The following is a 23126-nucleotide window of genomic DNA, read 5'->3' as shown; positions in this document are numbered from 1 at the left end:
GAGCCCTAGAAACATTGCTCAACAGCTGAGGGTAAAAGATGGTGAATAATAATAATCTATAAAGCATGCTGTGACCCAGTTCCTCTAGATGAAAGGTATGGTGTAATGATTATAATGTGAATTTTTAAGTATACTGTGTAGATCTTGCTAAATATGGCTACAACTACACTGCATACATTTCTTCCTGCTTAGCAGTCTTTTGACCATCACAATTTGAGAAACACTGTCCCATGGCCTTTTTGTTTGTATCCAGTTATATAGTCTGATTTTAGCTCTCTACCATGTGCTTCTGCGAAGTCAGATTTTAGTTTTAGAAGAAAAGTCAGTAGTAGGACTTTTTCAAGACTATGTTGAACTGGGTCAGTTGTTTGTCATGAGAGTTATTTTATGTCAAAATGTATTTTCAAATTATCATCTGTGCAGTTTTTAAAAAACTCTAAATCCTTTTCAAGGTGCAAAAACGCAATGGGCATTCTTTTTTTTTTTTTTTTGCATACTCTGTTCAAATTTTGAGCTGAATAGATTGGTTGTGATTGTTCACAACCAATCACATGGTATTAGTTCTGTTTCTATGATTGACTGAACATGCCTCAAGGGGCCAGGTTAGAAAAAAGTCTGTAAACCTTTTGAGATTCCCTCATCACTAGTTAGATATGGTGTTTAGAGTGTTTCCATGCTTAGATGTGCTAATGCTGGGGCTTTCATGGGGTATTTTTATTGGTTGGTTGTTTTTTTCCCCTTTTTTTTAAAAAAAAATCTCCTTTTAGACCAAGGATACAGGTCATAAGAATTAGTCATATCTGAGTATCCTGTGGGATCCTGCTGGGAAGCAGGCTGGCTTACCTGCTGCCAAAACCTTAGAAGTAGCTATTATGACCCAAGCCTAAGACTTAAAAATACAGAACCATCCCATGATGATACAATAATAACACCTAGCTCTTATATAATGCTTTTAATCGGTAGATTGCAAAGTGCTTTAAAAGGAGGTAAGTATGAGTATTGTAAGGGGAAACTGAGGAACGAAGGTGAAGTAATTTGTCCAAGGTTACTCAGCAGGCCAATGGCAGAGCTGGGAATAAAACCCTAGTCTTCTGAGTCCCAGTCCTGTGCTCTATCCACTCGACCACACTGCAGCATTATGTATTCTAAATACCAGTTTTGCTTTGGAATATATTAACTGGAGAGAGAAGAAATTGGGCAAATTTGAAGAGTAGTGATTGGACGCTGTGATAGGGTGCTCAGAGTGCTGGACGGCATAGTGGTTAGTACACCCAACTTCTGATACCTTGTCTCTGTGTCAGGGTGGTGCCTCTTCCTGACCCTAAGACAGGAATCATCTCCTCTCCACCCGCATCTAGGCTTTGCCCTTAAAAGGGTATGATAGAAGGAGCCAGGCCCCACTATCTCCGCTGGGACCCAGCCCATGGCCCTGTGCAGAGCAACCAACAGCAGGGTCCTCCCTGCAGTGAGTCTAAGTCTGCTGCCCTGGGCTACTTACTTCCTACCTATGTCTCTTCAGTTTGGGGCATGGCCCCTGTAATCCATACAGTCAATCACTTAATGAAAAGAGTCCAAAGGAGCAAGGCCCTGCAGGACCTGCTGGTAGTTCTTTGAGTAATGTCCCTATGGGTGCTCTGCTTCAAGTTATTTCAGGTGTGCATGCGCTTCTTGAGCCCTTGATCATAGATTCTCCATCAGCAGTGTCTGTTCAGCCTGCGCATGTGCTCTGTATGAACCAAGGGTATATAGGGCTGTACAGGCGAATTGCCCACAGTTCCTTCTGTCTCAAGCCAAGGCAGTAGAGAGATCTAGCATGTCTGCCTCGTGCGTGCCTCAGTGTGTTTTGTTGTTGTCTGTTAGTTTAGTGTTCTAATTAGTGTTAGTTATTAGCACAGAATTAGTGAGATACTAGCGAGAGTTTTCAATTTTTTCCTCTCACCCTTTTTTCTCCCCCATTTTTTCTGGGGAGCTTATTTGGCCTGGTTGGGCATGCCTGGCTCACTAGGTTTTAAACCAGGGATGGGCAAACTATGGCCCGGGGGCCGTATCCGGCCCTTCAGACGTTTTAATCCAGCCCTCGAGCTCCCGTCGGTGAGTGGGGTTGGGGGCTTGCCCTGCTCCGGTGCTCCAGACAGGGAACAGGGTCTGGGGCTTGCCTCATTCCATGCATGCCGTGACTCCGCACGGTTCCTGGAAGCAGTGGCATGTCCCCCCTCTGGCTCCTATGTTTAGGGGCAGCCAGGCAGCTCTGCACGCTGGAATACATAGGCTCCAGGGCCAAGTGTGGGGTTTCCTTCCATATCATTACAGAAACCCATACTTTAACAAGAACTCTTACCCACATCAGTGATGGTAGGATCAGTTCTGAGTACCACTTCCTCTCCCATATGTGCCTTCCCAGTGGACATAGTGGGATCATTGGGTAACATATCGACAGCAATTTGCCACATCTCCAGTTCCATTGCACCAGGAGACGAGGGTCACACAGTCTCCTCCACCAAGCCCCCAACATAAGGAGACTTTTGAAGAACAGGAGGCTAGGACACACAAAGAGTTTACCTCTCAAATCATTGGTTCATCTTCATCTCTGGATGAAGCAGTCATGCCTCCACCACTATCAGTGGTTGACAGTTTTTGTCAATTCCACAATCTTGTGAAGAGGGTGACTGGCACCCTACAGATGCCTCCTGAGGTGGTTAAAGACTCATATCACAAGCTCCTGGACATTTTGCAGCTGGCAACACCCATCTGGTGGCAACATTACCCATTAATGAAGCACTCCTGGACCCAGCAAAGATTGTGTGGCAAACTCCTCCTACCATCCCGCCATCTTGTAAATGGGCAGAAAAAAAAATTGTTCCCCCCAAGGGACTTAGAATTTTTGCGCCCCCTCTTCCCCCCCCCACGCACACCTAATTCCCTGGTGGTGGATCTGTAAACTAGCAGGGTAAACAGCTTTACTCCAGGTCTACTCCTTATGACAAGGACCAGAAACAGTTATTCCTTTTTGAATGGAAGGCCTACTCATCTGTGACCCTCTAGTTTTGGATCACAAACTATCAACCGATCATGGCCAAGTATGCCTACATGAATTACGACAAGTTTTATTTAACATCTTCCACAGGAACATAAAGAACACTTCCAGGGCATCATTAAGGAGGGTCAGTTATTAGCCAGAATCTCTCTCCAAGCATCCTTGGATCCATCTGCACAGCAGTTGTCATGCACAGGGTATTGTGGCTACAGTTGTCAGGATTCCCAAGAGAGGTTCAGAATACGGTTGAGGATCTCACGTTTTATGTCAGAAGCTCTTCTTGGGGACTACGGATGAGTCCCTACAGACACTGAAGGACTCCAGGGCCACATTGAGGTCTCTGCGTATAAATACAGCTACAAACAGCAGGAGATTTAGCAGGTCTCAAACTGCCCAGAGATCGCTTCTGGTTCAGTTCTCTGGTTTTCATAGAACTACTGAACCTGCTAGAAAAAGACAGATTCCAGAAGAAAAGTTCCCACTCTCCTTCAGTCAGTATCCAGTCATCATTGAAACAACAATTTTGATGGGTTGGTTGAAGGCTCAACTCCTCCCCCACCTCTACTTTGCAAGCTGCAACCTTTTGCTAACCTCCCCACTTTTGGAGACTGCCTTTCCCATTTCCAACAGGCCTGGTGGCATATTACAACAGACAAGTGAGTCAGATTATTTCATCCACTTCACATCCCTCTTCAGGGACCGCTTTCATGAGACTATACTGAATCAAAAAGTACACTCACTCCTTTGTTGGGAGCAATAGAACCAGTCCCATCCTCTCACAGGGGAAAGGTTTTACTCCAAGTATTTTCTCATGCCAAAGAAGGATGGAGAGTGGAGACTGATCTTAGATCAAAGATAACTAAACAAATTTGTGAAGCCTCAGAAATTCCAGATGGTGACTCTGGCAGCTTTAATTCCTTCTCTAAGGGCAGGAGATTGGTTTTCAGCCCTCGACCTACAGGACACCTATTTCCATATAGTGATACATCCCCCACACAGGCGATATCTGCACTTCACCTTGGGCCATGATCATTTTCAATACGTAATATTTCCCTTTGGCCTCTTTCAGCCCCAAGTGTGTTCTTGAGGGTTTCAATGGTAGTGGCGTTTAGCTTTGGTGAGAAGCAATTTTAGTCTGTCCATATCCCGTTCCCATAATGACTGGCTACCCAAGGGCTGATCTTACAGAGCAACACTAGCTTCCACCCAGACAGCTCTTTCTTTTAGGAGTTGGGTCTCCAGCTAAATACAAAGTCCAAGTTAGCCCCTGTACAGGGAATACAATTCATAGGGGCATATTTGGACTTGTTGACATCCAGGATCTTTCTTCCCACAGACAGATTCATAACTTTGTCGAATCTGGTCAGGACAATTCAGAGATGTTTATGTATTGCAGTAAAGAACTGTTTGCAGCTCCTGGATCATATGGCAGCTTGCACTTTGTGACCAAGCATGCAAGATTATGCCTCAGCTGCTTTGACGACTGGTGCAGAAGGAACTATTCTTCAACCAGAGACAGTTTGGACAAACAGAATACGGATCCCCTCCAGGTGAAATACTCCCTGGATTGCTGGAAAGATAAACGCAGTGTCTGTGTGGGCTTCACTTTCATCTCCAACAATAACTGTGACAACAGACACAACACTGGTTGCATGGGGAAGCACACCTCAACACATTCACAACTCAGGGCAGCTGGTCACCTCAGGAAAGCGGTCTCCATATCATCTTGTTAGAACGTAGGGCAGTCACAAATGAAGGGTAAATCAATCAGACTCATGACTCAATGTGGCTTGCATGTTCTGTATCGACTAATAGGGAGGAGCAAGATCCCCCTCCCTGTATGCGAAAGCTATAAAGTTATGGAACTGTTGTATAACCCATTGGATTCAGATCTCAGCTGTTTACCTTCCCGGAGTCCAGAATGTCATAGCCGATATCCTCCATGGGTGCTTCTCCAAAGACTGGGAATTGGAATTACACTCATAAATCTTTCGTGGGATATTCCAGAGGTTCGGACTTCCATGGGTGGACCTATTCATCCCATCCAGCAACAGGAAGTACTCCTTATTCTGCTCAAGGGGAGGCCTCGGTTGCCTCTCATTGGGAGATGCCTTTCTCCTTCCTTCGACAAAGGGCCTGTTCTATGCATTCCCACTAACACCACTAATTCCAAGAGTAATGAACAAGATCAGGCAGGACAATGCCAGGGTTATCTTCATAGTACCGACCTAGCCGAGGCATAGAGAGTACACTTATAAAGTTTGCAAATGATACCAAGCTGCGAGGGATTACAAGTGTTCTAGAGGATAGGATTACAATTCACAATGATCTGGAGAAATGGTCTGAAGTAAACAGGATGAAATTCAATAAGGACAAATGAAAGTATTCCACTTAGGAACAGTCAATTGCACGCATACAAAATGGGAAATGATTGCCTAGGAAGGAGTACTGTGGAAAGGGATCTGGTGTTATAGTGGATCGCAAGCTAAATATGAGTCAACAGTATAACACTGTTGCAAAAAAGCAAACATCATTCTGGGATATATTAACAGGAGTGTTGTAAGCAAGACACGAGAAGTCATTCTTCCGCTCTACTCCGCGCTGATTAGGCTTCAGCTGGAATATTGGGTCCAGTTCTGGCACCACATTTCAGGAAAGATGTGGACAAATTGGAGAAAGTCCAGAGAAGAGAAACAAAAATGATGAAAGGTTTAGAAAAAACATGACCTCTGAAGAAAGAGGAAAAAATTGGGTTTGTTTAATCTGGAGACAAGGACATAACAGTTTTTAAGTACATAAAAGGTTGTTACGAAGAAAAGAGTGAAAATTGCTCTCCTAAACCTGTGAGGATAAGACAGGAAGCGCAATGGGCTTAAGTTGCAGCAAGGGAGGTTTTAGGTTGGACATTAGGGAAAACTTTCTAAGTGTCAGGGTGGTTAAACATTGGAATAAATTGCCTAGGGAGGCTGAGGAATCACTATCATTGGAGGTTTTAAAAAACATGTCAGACAGGTCAGACAACACCTTTCAGAGACTTCTCTTAAAGGAGAGCGTGATCGGTGTCGGTCCACCTACCCGCTAGGGGGCGGTGGGGAGCTACGACATCACTGGCCGGCTTGGGTCATGCCTCTGCCACTGGGGAATTAGCGGCGGAAAGGATGTCAGCCAGTGTCTGTAGCGCACCCCTCAGGCAGGGGAGCGCCGGCAAAGGTCTGTAGCGCGCCCCTCAGGCAGGGGAGCGCCGGCAAAGGTCAGTAGCGCGCCCCTCGGGCAGGGGAGCGTCGGCAAAGGTTCCGGAGTGGGTCGGCCGGGTAGGGCAACGCAGGCCCACCCTACACCACTGCGTTCCAGCCCAGGGCCCTGACAGTGGCAGGACGAGGGTCCCGCACTGGGTCAGCGGGGTCCTTCCGCTATATAGACTCACCACTGTGCAGCTCTGTCCCTGGGCTACTTCCTACCCGATTGCTCGTCCGAATCCCTCTGGTCCCGCCAGTGCGTCGGGGTAGTCCGCTGTTGGCAGCTCCAGCTCCCCCTCGGGCCCAGGCTCCTCCAGCTCCTCCCGGTCCTCGACTGCTGGCAGCTCCAGCTCCTCCAGTCCCTCTGGCTACTTGGCAGTGGGCAGTCCTGGCAGCCCCAGTCCTTCCTCCAGGTGAGGTTTCCACTGGTCCAGGGCCTCCCCTGGCGTGGCAGCAGGGTCTGAAGGGAGCAGCCCACGGTCTGTGTCTGCCTCCCTCCCTCCCTGGTGCTGCCCTGACTGAGATAAGGGCCCCGCCCTTTATACTTCCTGTTCCACCCCTCCCCTTCTGGTGGGTGGAGCGAGCTTGGCCTGGCCCCACCCACTCAGGCTGAGAGAGCGGCCTTTTACCCTCAGGTTCGGAGGGCAGCCACCCTGGCTCCCTACAGAGAGTCTATTGATAGAGATTCTCTAGGTTTTAGTCAGGAAAAGAGGATAAAGTATGGGCCAGATCAGATGAGAAACATTCACATAAAAAAGAATCTAACACATCAGAAAAGGGAAGACAAATAAACAGTGACAAGTTTTTAAAGTGCTTGTACACAAATGCTAGAAGTCTAAATAATAAGATGGGTGAACTAGAGTGCCTTGTGTTAAAGGAGGATATTGATATAATAGGCATCACAGAAACCTGCTGGAGTGAGGACAGTCAATGGGACACAATCATTCTGGGGTACAAAATATATCGAAAGGACAGAACAGGTCGTGCGGGGGCGGGGAGTGGCACTATATGTGAAAGAAAGTGTAGAATCAAATGAAGTAAAAATCTTAAGTGAATCCACATGTTCCATAGATAGTAATTCCATGCTCTAATAAGAATATAACAGTAGGGATCTATTATCGACCACCTGACCAGGACAGTGATAGTGACTATGAAATGCTAAGGGAGATTAGAGAGGCCATCAAAATAAAGAACTCAATAATAATGGGGGATTTCAATTATCCCCATATTGACTGGGTACATGTCACCTCAAGACAAAATGCAGAGACAAAATTTCGCGATACTTTAAATGACTGCTTCTTGGAGCAGCTAGTACAGTCCGAATCGGAGGGTAGAAATCGATCTCTCGGGGATCGAATTATCGCGTCTCGTCGGGACGCGACAATCGATCCTACAATCGACGCGCTTACTCCACCAGCGGAGGTAGGAGTAAGCGCCGTCGATGGGGAGCCGCGGAGGTCGATTTTGCCGCCATCCTCACAGAGGGGTAAGTCGGCTCCGATACATCGAATTCAGCTACGCTATTCGCGTAGCTCAATTTGCGTATCTTAAATCGACCCCCCCCCCCCCCCCCGTAGTGAAGACCTGCCCAAAAGGAGAGGCAATTCTCGATTTAGTCCTGAGTGGAACGGAGGATCTGGTCCAAGAGGTAACTGTAACAAGACCGCTTAGAAATAGTGACTATAATATAGCAACATTTAACATTCCTGTGGTGGGAAGAACACCTAAGCAGCCAAACACTGTGGCATTTAATTTCAGAAAGGGGAACTATGCAAAAATGCGGAGGTTAGTTAAACAGAAATTAAAAGGTACAGTGACTAGAGTGAAATCCCTGCAAGCTGCATGGACACTTTTCAAAGACACCATAATAGAGGCCCAACTTAAATGTATACTCCAAATTAAAAAACACAGTAAAAGAACTAAAAAATAAGAAAAGCCAAAAAGTAGTCTGAAGAACAGCTAGCCAAAAACTCAAAAGGCAATAACAAAATGTTTTTTAAGTACATCAGAAGCAGGATGCCTGCTAAACAACCAGTGGGGCCCCTGGACAATCGAGATAAAAAAGGAGCACTTAAAGACGATAAAGTCCTTGCGGAGAAACTAAATGAATTATTTGCTTCAATCTTCACGGCTGAGGATGTTGGGGAGATTCCCAAACCTGAGCGGTCCTTTGTAGGTGACAAATCTGAGGAATTGTCACAGATTGAAGTGTCATTAGAGGAGATTTTGGAATTAATTGATAAACTTAACAGTAACAAGTCACTGGCACCAGATAGCATTCACCCAAGAGTTCTAAAAGAACTCAAATGTGAAATTGCGGCACTATTAACTATGGTTTGTTACCTGTCCTTTAAATCAGCTTCTCTACCCAATGACTGGAAGATAGCTAATGTAATTCCAATATTTAAAAAGGGCTCTAGAGGTGATCCCGGCAATTACAGACCAGTAAGTCTAACGTCAGTACCGGGCAAATTAGTTGAAACAATAGTAAAGAATAAAATTGTCAGACACATAGAAGAACATAAATTGTTGGGCAAAAGTCAACATGGTTTCTGTAAAGGGAAATCATGTCTTGCTAATCTATTAGAATTCTTTGAAGGGGTCAACAAACATGTGGACAAGGGGGATCCAGTGGACATAGTGTACTTAGATTTCCAGAAAGCCTTTGACAAGGTCCCTCACCAAACACTCTTACGTAAATTAAGTTGTCATGGGATAAGAGGGAAGATCCTTTCATGGGTTGAGAACTGGTTAAAAGACAGGGAACAAAGGGTAGGAATAAATGGTAAATTTTCAGAATGGAGAGGGGTAACTAGTGGTGTTCCCCAAGAGTCAGCCCTAGGGCCAGTCCTATTCAACTTATTCATAAATGATCTGGAGAAAGGGGTAAACAGTGAGGTGGCAAAGTTCGCAGACAATACTACACTGCTCAAGATAGTTAAGACCAAAACAAACTGTGAATCTTCAAAAAGATCTCACAAAACTAAGAGATTGGGCAATAAAATGGCAAATGCAATTTAATGTGTATAAATGTAAAGTAATGCATATTGGAAAAAATAACCCCAACTATACATATAATATGATGGGGGCTAATTTAGCTACAACTAATCAAGAAAGTGATCTTGGAGTCATTGTGGATAGTTTTCTGAAGACATCCATGCAGTGTGCAGCGGCAGTGAAAAAAGCAAACAGGATGTTAGGAATCATTAAAAAAACGGGTAGAAAATAACTCTGAGAATATCTTATTGCCCTTCTATAAATCCATGGTACACCCACATCTTGAATACTGCTTACAGATGTGGTCTCCTCATCTCAGAAAAGATATACTGGCATTAGAAAAGGTTCAGAGAGAGGCAACTAAAATGATTAGGGGTTTGGAATGGGTCCCATATGAGGAGAAACTAAAGAGGCTATGACTTTTCAGCTTGGAAAAGAGGAGACTAAGGAGGGGGGATATGACAGAAGTATATAAAATCATGTGTGGTGTGGAGAAAGTTAATAAGGAAAAGTTATTTACTTGTTCCCATAATATAAGAACTAGGGGCCACCAAATGAAATTAATCGTCAGCAGATTTAAAACAAATAAAAGGAAGTTCATCTTCACACAGCGCACAGTCAACCTGTGGAACTCCTTACCTGAGGAGGTTGTGAAGACTAGGACTATAACAGGGTTTAAAAGAGAAATGGATAAATTCATGGAGGTTAATTCCATTAATGGCTACTAGCCAGGATGGGTAAGGAATGGTGTCCCTAGCCTCTGTTTGTCAGAGGGTGGAGATGGATGGCAGGAGAGAGATCACTTGATCATTACCTGATAGGTTCACTCCTTCTGGGGCACCTGGCATTGGCCACTGTTGGCAGACAGGATACTGGGCTGGATGGACCTTTGGTCTGACCCAGTTTGGCCGTTCTTATGTTCAGGAATGGTCTAGTTATTGCTTAGTCGTGCCTTGAGTGTAGGGGACTGGACTAGATGACCTCTTAAGGGTCTGTGATTCACATAGACTGTCAAGATGGATCTATGAGTGTATTACTGTTTGCTATGACACAGCTGATGCCTTACCTCCCCCAAAGGATTATAGCACTCTACCAGATCACAAGCAACTTCCACAGCATTACTCAAAAACATTCCAGCATCTGAGATGTGCACAGCTGCTCCATGGGCTTCAGTGCATAAATTTTCTAAACACTATGAGGCACTTGGTTCTGCTGTACTGTCTTCAGTCTCAGACTTATTTCCGAAGCTCCCTCCTCCCTGTGAGGATACTGCTCGGGAGTCATCTGAAGTGGAGCACCCGTAGGGACGCTACTTGAAGAAAAAATTACTTACCTTATGCTGAAACTGTGGTTCTTCGAGATGTGTCCCCCTAGGGGTGTTCCTCTACCTGCTTTCTTTCCTCTGCTTCAGACTGTTCTTGTTTGCCATTCAGATAGAGAAGGAACTGAGGGCAGTTCTCCAATCAGAGCATGCTTGGCAGGCCCAGAGAGGTGGGGCTACCTGTGCCCAGTATTGTCTTTTAACCCCTTTAGCCCAGTGTGGGGTTTGTATACCCCATCACAGACACTTATCCTGTCTGACGAGTCAACAAAGACAACCTATCAGTGTGTGTTGGTGGCACTTGGATGTGTACAAGTACGGTTATCAGATGGAAAAATGTTTCATTTTCTGAAATCTCTGCATTATCATACGTGGCCTAGAAAACAAAGTTTTAGAAACTGCTCAGGGACTGAGATGATTGTAACAGCTTTCTGAGTTGTACTCCTCCAGTCATAATGTAATCCATAAAATTTGTCTGTATCTGTGAAATTTGCAAGAACCTGGTATTCATATTTCACATTTGATTTTCATATTTCAAATTGGGCCGACTTTGACTGTCACATTTTTTTATGTGCCTGATTTACTCCTACTCAGATTATATTTAGCTTGAATAGCAGGTAAACATACAATGTAGAGGACTGACTAGCAAAGGAAAAGTGACTAACAAGAAAGAGTCTCCTTTCCTCCAACATGCGTTCACAGGACCACAAGCTTCACTAATACACTGACCATGATACCTATTTTTTTTGTCTTAGAGTTTCCTGATTACAACTCTTTATTTGCTTTTTTATTATGATGACTATTATTGTTGTTCATATCAAACTCACGATGGGCATGGTGCTTTACAGTTCAAGTGTCTGCCTTACCATCTGCAGTGGTACTTAGCACTTACTTATAACTTTCTATGAACAGATCTCAACAGATCCAAGGTGTCACAAACACCCTGTATATGTCTACACAAGGATAAAAAACCTGCAGCTGGCTCAGGTTAGCTGCCTGGCTCATAGGGCTCAGGCTTTGAGCTGAAAAATCACTGTGTAGACCAGGGGTGGCCAACCTGAGCCTGAGAAGGAGCCAGAATTTAACAATGTACATTGCCAAAGAGCCACAGTAATACATCAGCAGCCCCGCCACCCCGCTCCCAGAACCTCCCACCCACCGTCAGCCCCGCCGATCAGTGCCTCCCCTTCCCTCCCTGCACCTCCCGATCAACTGTTTCGTGGCATGCAGGAGGCTCTGGAGTGGAGGGGGGAGAAGCGAGGGTACTGCAAGCTCAGGGAAAGGGTGGAATGGGGGCAGGGCCTATGGCAGAGCCAGGGGTTGAGCAGTGAGCACCCCTGGCACATTGGAAAGTTGGCGCCTGTAGCTCCAGCCCCGGAATCAGTGCCTATACAAGGAGCCACATATTAACTTCTGAATAGCTGCATGTGGCTCCGGAGCCACAGATTGGACACCCCGGGTATAGACATTTAGGCTGGGGCTGGAGTCTGAGCTCTGGGATCCTGCAAGGGTGGAGGTCCCATAGCTTAGACTTCAGCCCAAGCCTGAATGTCTACACAGTAATTTTTAGCCCTGCGAGCCAGAGCCGTGCAAACCCAAGTTAGCTGACCCAAGCCAACCACGGCCATGCTGCAGGTCTTTAATCCCTGTGAACATGTACCCACTGATTCTGCAGGGGCAGATCCTTGTACTGGTGCAGAACTGCATTGTAGTCAAAGGTCCACTTACAGGGATCTGATTGCGGGATCAGGGCCTAACTGATTTGAGTTTCACACCCTCCCTGGGAGGTTAAATAAGTGTTACTCCTATTTTGAAGATGGGGAAATGTAAAGCAAAGAATGGTTAAGTGACCTTCCTAATTTCACACTGTCTTCTGAGTTAGAGCTGGATTAGAAACCAGGGCTCCAGAGTCCCAAGATTGGATTTTAATCATTAGCCCCCTCTGTGTGCCAGAAACCCAAGAAGAATGACAGCAGACTAAGGAAGAGAGGAGACCACAGAAAACAGGGAGACGGGGAAGCTGCTCTGGCATAAGCATTATCTACAAAGGATTCACATAGAATAATTTTATTCTTCTTTGTGTTTATCTTGAATTGTATACTGGGTGATGAGGGAGGAAGTGAGCAAATGGGTTCTAAGTGGAGATGAATTATGGAAGGCAAGCTGAAGGAAGTGGGTTCTGAAGAGGATTTGAAGGAGAAAAGACGAAAGTCCATTTTTATCAGTAATAATTACAAAACCTAATGACAATTGATGCAGCAACTGTTATGTATGGAAAAGGCTTCAAAGTCTCGGCTATTGATGTTTTCATGTGATCAGACTCGTTTGTACGTGGCCTTTATTTTTATTTCATCTGCTGCTTTTTTTCTGGATCTCTTGCTTTAGTGCCTCACGACCCAGAAAGAGTAGTTAATTACTTCTCTGTGCTAGGGTCTCTGACCTGTAGCTGTTCCATTAAATTGGAGCTGTAAGCCGCATCCCTTGCTTATTAACTCATAATCTTCTCTATCTAGTGTTAATGAGAAATGCACTTTCCTTGAACAAATTGAAACACACTTAGCTGAGTTACATACCTTGGAAAAATACTGTTGTATTATGGAAACTCTGATGCTACTTAACTACAACAACACTTCAGTCTACTGAGACACGCACAAGCACGCCCACACATATACGCGCGCACACACGCAAGTGTGTTACTATATGGATCCATTAAATCATAGAAATCATTTTGGCTTATATGTTATGAAGTGCTATTGCCAATTTTTTAAGGTCTTTTAGGCCCTAATCCTGCAAGGAGCTGCCTCTGGACACATGCCTATGCCCATGAGAGCCCCACTGAAGTTACTGGGGTTCCACCGAGGTGCGAGTTCTTTGGAGGATCCAGGCCCTAACTAGACAAGCTTTGCAATGGTTTTATTAGCCACTAGGCCAGCGTTTCTTAAATGCTGCCACCGTGGCTGCATGCGGCCACCCAGGGCTTTTCTTGTGGCCACAGCCTCATGGGCAGTGATTGGGGGGCAAGGCAGCGGCAGCTGCCCCTCTCCCTTCCTGTTGCTCCTGGATGTGCCGCCTTGGTGCTGGTTGCTGGGGCTGCCAGCAAGGGTTGGGCCCTGCCCCCCTCTGGAGACACCTGGGGCACAACGCTGGAGGAGCAAGCAGCCTGTGAGTTCCCCACCTTCACGGATGGGGCTCAGGCTTCGGCTCTGGGGTGGCAGGCTCTGGCCACAAGGCTTCAGGCTTCGCGCTCCGTCCCTGTGCCCTGGTCGTGAGGTTTCGGGCTCTGTCCCTGTCCCCTGGCTTTGGGCTACGGCCCTGGGGCTTCAAGCTCCTTCCTGGGGTGCCGTCCCTGGGCTTCAGGCTCCAGCTCTAGCTCCCCGCTGCCTCTCCCACCCCTTATTACCCCTGGCCCCTGCTGCCTATCCATCCACCTCCCCATCCAGGGCTTAATTTGCCCCCGGGATTGCCGGAACTAAGTAAGTCTGCTGTGAAAAGTGATACTTGTATGTTCGTTAATATCACTTTTCACAGCAGACTTAGAAGCTAGCTGGGAGGCTGTGAAAAATATTAACATATGAATATCACTTGTTACAGCAGCAGACTTACTAGCTAGCAATAAATAAATCACAGTGATTTTGATGTGCATATTTATTTGTATTTCCCAAAGTTAATTAAGTATTTTAGGAAAAATTATCAGAGCAGCCACCAGCAAGAGTTGGTGGCCGCACTCTGAGACCACCAAAAATTTGTCATGAGAACCCCTGCACTAGGCTAAATGTTTATTAAAAGGAAGCCATCAGTTTAAAAATAATATTGTTTCATGCTTACCTACTGTTGTTGCAAGACACACTTAGATTCCTGTAAGTGAAAGAGGTTGAGGGGAATTTTTTCTGCCCTGGTTTGTTTGCTTTGACAAAGTGCTGCCTTAGTCTGAGTCACTCTCTCTATGATCAGTTAATCAGTTTCTTCTGTTGTTTGTGTAATTCACACTATAAGAGGAAGGAAAAACCATTTTAAAAGCACAGTAAACTACAAAATCTGGCAGCAAGGCTCAGTGGCAGGTGACTCGGTGACTTGAAACTCATTTTTGAAAAGCGACTAGATTTCAAGTTGATGGTGTCCCTTTGAGAGCTCACAAATCTCTGAAATGTTGTGGGTGGACTTAAAATTTCTTTCTGCTCGTGATTTATTTCTGGTTGGGGTTTAGACCAGTTATGACGGAACCTTGCAAGGAAAATGGAACACTCTCTTAAGAATGCCTTGCTCCATCCATTCTTTGCACAGTTCAACACTGTGCATTGCTGTTCTGCATACAGCCACATGAGAATGGCATCCTCACACCTAGAAACAACGTCTACCTTTGGGATCTATTACCTGTCACCAGTCCCAAAAGTGAGAGTCCCATGTCTGCTACTAAGTGTGTTTATCTCTTTGGTAGCAGGCAGTGCCACTGTACTATCTTTTTTTTTTTTTTTAAACTGCTTACATATGACTGCTACAAGTCAAAGCATTTTTTCCTTGTTAAGCAAAGAGTATAAAGGTCTGTTGGGTGCTGTCAGTGTCTTTAGTTCAAGGTTTCATTTTCCATGAGTCAGGAGCTGAAATCTGACATTTAGAAAGATAAAGAGAAAGATGGTATATGGTATCTGTTCAAAGAAGAATCTGATTTATATATGGCCAATTTCTCTTGGTGTAAATTGGTACAGCAACACTGATTTCAGGGAATTTGGACTTTACTTCTGTAATTGAAAGTTTGTATTTTGTGTGATCTGCAATGTATCTTTATGGGTCTATGAGAGATTGTTGTGTACAGCAGGATGATAGTTGTAGCTGATTGAATGTCGGCAGTGTTGTTTTTTGGTTTAACCTGTCTGTTAAATGCACATTTTGTGTGTGAGAGTTTCTGGAGAAATGTGTATTCAGACATTCACAAAAACCTTTAAAATAATGTTATTTTAGGTTGCAAAGTTAAGCACTCAAAAATTAGGACATGCTGCATTTACAGTTGTCAGTTTAACCTTTAATTCTGCCCCCTGAGCACCAGTTCTGTGCACTGAACGAGGCAGGGTCTTGTGGGTGGAAAAATAGCAACTCATCATGTAATTAATAGATTTTTTTTTTTTTTTTTACAGTTTTTATGTGTAACTGTATGTATATTAGATATTGTAACATTTTGTGTGTGTGTGTGTGTCTATATTTTTCAGTAGGGACTGTATTATAAACTGAAAACAGTGAAAGCTAGGGTTGAAATATTGTCTTTATTCTCCTGACTTTATGCCAGCCTGTTGCATCACATACAGTTTATAAAACTATTCACTGCAAAAGCTGAGCAGAAAGGGCAGCAAGTAACAATTGAGGGTGCACGTCTTAACCCTTTGTACATCCTACATTAATAAGTAGTAAGGATGGATCTTAGAGCACAAATTTTCAGTGTGTCCTAATTGCCCCAAAGGATAATCTGAATTTTAAAACAGCTTTCTGCTCCCAGGTACGTGCTGTACATCACTGGGCATCTTGGAAAACTGAGTGCTGGGAATCTCATGCGGAAGATTCTTTTTAGTTGTTTGACAGTAGAATCCTAAAAGCAGTATTTATATTCTTCTGGTAAGAGATGAAATCCTAGATGACATACAACTTTTTGTGCACAAGTAAGAAGGCTGCTGCCGCTTTTTTTGTTGTTTTTAATTCTCATGTTCAAACACATCATTGGAAAAAGGTAAGGGGTTTTTTAATGGCCAGCATGTTGGACTCTCTAGTTCAGAGGTGTAGCACATTTCTGTTTTCATTTAGTTAACATTCTGTCATTTTAACATTTTGGAGAGAATGCTGTCTAGTGATTTAGAGGATGAGACTGATTATATATGGGAGACTGAGAGTTAAGACTGTTAGGTTCTTTTCCTAGCTTTTGTTACTCACTCATAATTGAGACTTTGAACAAGTTGTCATTTAATCTTTGTGCCTCAATTTCCTTATCTATGCAATGGGGATAAAAATACATAATTGCATCATAGTGGTTGTTAAAATTAATAGATGTGAAGTGGTTGAGATCCTCAGATGGAAAGTGTTAACAACTGTGCATAGTATTATAGTTATTCCAGAGAGCAAACCGATGAAACAGATGGTGTGGAGGAAGCTCTTGGAGCCTGGCATTAGAGTGCAGATGCACTTACAAGTGTGTAGTTCATGAGCTTGCAAGGTATAGCCATCTTCCATATGAGCCAATTAGAAGATGAGGTGTCAGTCCCAAGTCTGCACAGCCATCACTAGTAAGTAGCTAGTAAGAAAGAGAGGCAACCTTAGCTGGAGAAGTCCACTGCAGGAACCATCTTGTGATAACAGTGCACACTGGGCTGGGGAGATGAGTAGGCGCTAGAACCCTTTTGATATTGGAGGCACATCAGCATAACCTAAATGAGAGCTCTTGGACTAGTTGTGTTGAAAACGCACTCACAACAATGGTTATGTAGTCACAAAATCAGACAGCTTGCTTATAAACCTTTTTACATGCACTGCTCTCAGCAGTTGCACAGTGAAATGAATGACTCAGACTCCTACTCCCAGCTGTATTTGATTCTCTTTGACAACAAGGGTCTCCCTGCAAAGGACCTTTTAACATGGAGAACGGCAAGGTGAGACTGTAATGCTGTAGGTATCCTGGTCTCCAAACATAAGCTTTTGTTTCTAGTCCCACTCTTATCTTCATGCTTTTGTCCATGCTGCCCCTTCACCTGGAACAATGTTGTTTTTGTTTGTTTTTACTTTAGAGCCGGGGCAGGCAAACTTTTTGGCCTGAGGGCTGCATCGGGTTTTGAAAATTGTATGGAGGACCGGTTAGGGGAGGGGATCATGGCCCGGCCTCCACCCACTATCTGCCCTTCCCCCCCGCACTCCCCCCCCCCCCCCCCCCCCTCCTTCCGTGACGCCCCCCCCCCCGGGACTCCTGCCCCCATTCAACGCCCCTGTTCCCCGCCCTCTGACCACCCTGACCCCTATCCACAACCCTGACCACCACCCCAAACTCCCCTGCCCTCTATCCAACCCCCCTTCCCCCACTCCCTGCCCCCTTACCGTGCTGCCTGGAGCATCGGTGGCTGGCGGCGCTAGAGCCATGCCGCCCAGCTGGAGCCAGCCACAGCGTCGCCACCGCACAGTACAGAGCACCGGGTCAGGCTGGGCTCTGGAGCTGTGCTGCCCCAGGAGCTCGCCGCCCAGAGCATTGAGCTGGCAGTGCAGTGAGCTGAGGCTGCATGGGAAAGGGAACAGTAGGGGAGGGGCTGGGCAGGATGGTCCTGTGGGCCGGATGTGGCCCACAGGCCATAGTTTGCCCACCTCTGCTTTAGAGAGTTCCTAGAGGATCTAATTGAAACTGGGGACCCAGTGTAAGACTTCCCTTAATTTAATTCCCTCCTGGGGAATCTGTTTCTTCCATAAGGGTGCACAGTCTGTATTCTGCAGCAACATAACACCATCGCCCTCCCACCTATACAAACAAACCACATTACTAGTTGTTCTCTGAGTCTCCCAGTGCTGCCTCACCTGATGACCTATCAAGGTCCCTTCCAGTTCTATACTTCTATGATTCTGTGTTTGTCTTTTAGATTGTAAACAAATCTGGACATGCGGTTGGTGCTTAGGGAAATACAAATAGAATAGCATCTCTTAGCAGGATCGTTAGCCTGAGCTAATCACTGTCCTCATTCATCAAGATCTGAAGTAAATCAGGAGCAACAAGTCTTTGGCATTCTCATGGCTTTCAGACTTCTTGGGACATTTTGACACCCTGTGCCCCATGTGACACCCAGTACCCCATGTTCACCACTTTTATATGGTTATATTTTGTACAAAGTATGCCTTGTGAGGTATTATTTGAAAACTCATAATATGCTGAATATCATCATTATCCTGTTGAAATGTGTGTAACAACACTGCATGTTAAATTATCAGATTTTGCTGTAAGATTGTTACTGAAATATGTTGTAATTCTGGGTAACACCCATAGAGCAATTCCTCAGAGACAGACACACTGGCATGCCAGCAAAGTGCTAAAGAGCCATTATCTGCTTAATTGGAGATTCACCAGCAGGGGAATTGTAAACAACAAGTTTACAATTCATCTGAAAGACAGTTTGGAGCTCACATATGCCATGGAACTGCCTGCCCACATGACCCAGCAAGGATTTTTCCAGCACACAAGGATTGGGGTATAAGAAGGGGAGGAAAATGCCTATAGCCTCCTCTCCTCTCCATTTATGTTCTGAGCACAGAGAGATAAGATGAATACCTGAAGAACACTGAACTAAGGGGAATGGTCCCAGGCTGAAAGGAAATCCAGCCTATGAATCCCTGAAGGCACTGCCCCTGCAGCTCCCGTTGGCCGCCTCCCAGCCAATGGGAGCTGCGGGGGTGGTGATGCCCTGGGCAGAGGCAGTGCACAGAGCTGCCTGGCCAGGCCTCCACCTAGCAGCTGAGCGAGGGGGATATTGCTGCTTCCGGGGAGCCCCCCAGGTAAGCGCTGCCCAGAGCCTGCCTCATCTTGTCCCGTACCCCAACCACCTGCCCCCTCCTACACTGAAACTCTGATGCTTGGGGGAGGGGAGGGAGACCGGAGCCACAGCCGCCCCCGGCCATGCCCCAACTCCACCTCCTCCCTGCCCCTATTTGATTCCTCCCCAAATCCCCGTCTTGGCCCTGCCTCTTCCCCACGCACACTGCGTTGTTCCTCCTCCTCCCTCCCAGGCTTGCCGCGCAAAACAGCTGTTTCATGGCGCAAGCGCTGGGAGGGAGGGGGGGAGAAGCATGACATGACGGCACACTCAGGGGAGGAGGCAGAGGTAAATGGGGCTCCAGCCCCAGAGCACCCACGGAGTCCGAGCCTATGCGCCGAGCTAGCTAGGGAACCTGCCAACCTGCCCTCCCAGCACCAGCGGGGGTCCCGGGTGGGCTACCTGCCTGCCCTCACAGCACCCGGGCTGCCCTCCCCCAGCACCTGCAGCTCCCCTTCTCCCCCCAAGGTTTAGTCATTGGTATTTTAAGTAAAACTCATGGGCAGGTCACGGGCCATGAATTTTTGTTTACTGCCCGTGACCTGTTCATGACTTTTACTAAAAATACCCGTTACTAAAATGTAGCCTTACCGATGACCACTGCCTTACATGTTGCTTGAGCAATTGAACTGCCTCATGAGCCAGACTTGATGAAGAACTGTGAGCTATCAAGAGAAGGTTTTGATATGGTGAATGCATGCGAATCTAAAGCATTTAACATTGACTGTAAGTCATGGACCATTTCTCCTCTGAATTCATTTTATCATGGAAGTCCTTCATAACCTGGTGGTTGGCCTTTCTTCGGCTGGTTGTAGCTTTGTGTTTCCTACTAGTTGGCTGATCACTTCCTTAGAGCAGGCAGCAATGCAAGGATTAAGGACTTGATTTACCATGGTACAGATCTGTAATATAATTTAAGAGACTCTGTAAGCGAGGCTTTTTTTAGCCAAGCCAACACATCACTCTATTTGTCCTTGAAAGTTGTTTTTCTAGTGACTATCACGTCAGCCAGAAGTGTAGCATCCATCTCCTGCTTCTCTTTATTTTTAGTCTTTGATAAAGAAAAGCTAGTCTTACATCCAGTGTCAGCACTTATCAGAAAGGTGGATACAGATTATCATTTGCTGTGTGTAGGAGGTCACCCAGCCTGGATTTTTTCCCCCCATCTCAGATGGGGAGATTCCTAGATATTAAGGCCCATAGGGACTATTGTGCTCATCTAGTCTGACCTCCTGTATAACATGGGTTGCAGGATTTTCTTGTATTAATTCCTGCTTCAAATCCAATAGCTGTACTTGTGCTAGAGCATATCTTTTAGCAACACTTTCAATCTTGATTTAAAAATTTTCAGTGATGGAGAATCTACCACCCCCTTTGGTAAATTGTTCTAAAGGTTAATTGCCCTCACTGTTGTTAAATTGTGACTTGTTTCCTGTCTGAACGTGTCTAATTTCAACTTCCAGCTGTTGGTTCTTGTCATTGCCCTTTCTCTGCTAGATTGAAAAACCCTCTATTATCAAATTTCTATTCCCCGCATACGTACTTACAGACTGTGATCAAGTCATTTCCTAATTTTCTCTTTGATAAGATAAATAGATTGAGCTGCTTGACTTTCACTGTAAGGCATGCTTTCCAATTCTTTAATCCTTCTTGTGGCTCTTCTCTGACCAGTCTCCACTTTATCAACATCCTTCTTGAATTGTGGACACCAGAATCGGACACAATATTTCAGCAGTGGTCACACCATTGCCAAAGGCAGAGGTAATCTAACCTCCCTCATCTGACTTGAGATTCATCTGTGTATACATCCAAGGATTACATTAGCTCTTTTGACCACAGTATTGCCATGGGAACTCATGTTTAGCAGATGACTTGGCATCTTTTGCATGGGTAGAGAGAATTTCTGCTGGAAGAAGATGCCTTTTTTGAAGGCCTGCATCTCCCCTTTTTGAGGAGCCAGAATGAAGATCTTAAAGCTTTGTGCTTCATAAGAGCTAAGCAGTTTTTGCCTTCCTGTTATGGTGTGCCCTGCATCCCATTCAAGTGACACCATAGATTATTCTAGGTTGATGACTACTTTGTGTGTGACACTGGAGAATGCCTATGAAATTTGCAGCATGGCTATGTTGGTATTTCTGTGGTTCCTATAACCATGATATCTGAGCTACTTAGCTACTCGAAGATACATAATACAATTTCTAGTTAATATAATTTCTACCTCCCCTGCTTCCGTTGATGGTGAGTTTTGCCATAGAGCCAATTTAGGCACTTAAAATTAGTCAGAATCTCTCTTCAGCTTTACTTTTTCTACTGTTTTTTCCTACCATGTGCTGTTTTTAAAATCCCATTGTTGCGGATTGGTGGCAGGCTGAATTCTAACAAAGCATTTTATTCTGGGATTTGGAAAAAGGAGCCCTGACACCACCCATTTTAAAATTGTACACTGTTTGTAGTGTTTGGGAGTTTCGACAACACAGCAAATGTCTTAAATGTTAACTGATCAATTTCTGCCCTTCAACCTGGGGTAAGGAACATTATGAAAATCTGTATGTATTGGCACCTCTACCTGAATGGAAGGTCTCGGAGCCAGAAACCCATTAGAATGCATCATTGGATGCACCCCCCGAGCAATCGGTTGCAGACAAAGTTTTACATTCTCCTTCCCCTCTAGATCTACAGTAGCTGTGTTTCCAAATGGTACTTTGGAAAGCTGGTTACTTTGGTTTAAGTTGCATAGTCCAGTGTGTTGCTCTCAGCAAATGGTTTATACAGATGTTCACAGTTTTGTATAAAGCTGAGGCCAAAACAAACAACTGTGAAATCATTTGGTTGACCCCAGAGCATCAGAAAGATCCCTTTTCATCCCTTTTTAGACATGTTTACTGTAACTCAGATGCCTGAAAGTATGTTATTTGGGTAACGATTGCAGGTTAGGCTTGCATGCAACCAACTGAAACGTTCACTAATTTTGCATCTTGAGTTCCCTAAACTGTTACGTTAACAGCAGTTAAATTCGTTCATTGCTCTTTAAATGCTGCAACACAGCTTCCTTCTCCCCTTCCCCGCCCCCTTTTAGCTGCCGATCAGCATCAGGTACTGGATTTATTAAAATATCCATTAGCTGAGGTTTTCAAGTTTCCCTTGAGATTGGATGCCTCACTTTTTGGGTGTGCAGCTTGAGATAGCGAGGGCCTGATCTTTATATGGGAATTATGGATGTTCATCACCTAAAAAGTGAGACATCCACTATTAGTGGACACTTCTGCAAATTAGGGCCATTATGAGTACATGCTGGTAGCCTATTTTATTTTTATTTTGTTTCTTTGTTGGGTGGGGGTTGGGGTGTTTTTAAATTAGCTTCTTTACAGTAGAAAATAGAACAAAGTCTGTTCTTTTTTGTAATTAATTTGAAAACCATGGGTATTGGGCTTGTGTTGGTACAAAGTGCGCGGTGCAGTATGTATATAGTTTGCTCATATGATGATGCATGTTAAGGCAAGTCGATCCTGGCAGAAGAGAGAAATATTTACATATAATTTGCATTGTACATTTTAAAAAATTCACATGGTTTTAGCTCTCCAGAATAGTATGGATTGATAACCCTGGAAACTGAAGTCTGCTGCACACAAGCAGTAGCATGCAAACTTTCCATACACTAGCCCACCAGTGAGTCTCAGCCAAGATCTAGGGTAAGAGGGGAGTTCTGCCTCAAAGGCTCCTCGAAGTTCATAAATTCATAGCATTTAAGGCCAGAATAGACCATTAGATCATGTAATCTGACCTGTGTGTCATTGGCCATTAAATTACAAGTCTGTATTGAGCCCATAACTCGATTCTGACTAAACCATTCCATCCAAAGAGGCATCCAGTCTTGATATGAGAACATTAGGAGATGGAGTCTCTACCACTTGCCTTGGTAGTAGAAACTCACTGCCAGCAATGACTGCTGACTCCCCACCCCCTTCCTCTCTAGGCAGAATTTTTTAATGGTTTAGTTT

General features: G+C 44.9%; 1 protein-coding gene across 4 annotated transcripts in view; it reads left to right on the top strand.

The window, feature by feature from the left end:
• Positions 1-23126, top strand: part of MARCHF8 (membrane associated ring-CH-type finger 8) — a 173521-nt gene that overhangs the window by 37446 nt on the left and 112949 nt on the right. The gene's annotated exons all lie outside the window — the stretch shown is intronic.

The sequence above is a fragment of the Trachemys scripta genome, chromosome 7, assembly GCF_013100865.1.
Source record: "Trachemys scripta elegans isolate TJP31775 chromosome 7, CAS_Tse_1.0, whole genome shotgun sequence".
NCBI lineage: Eukaryota > Metazoa > Chordata > Testudines > Emydidae > Trachemys > Trachemys scripta.
This window is presented reverse-complemented; position numbering and strand designations above follow the sequence as displayed.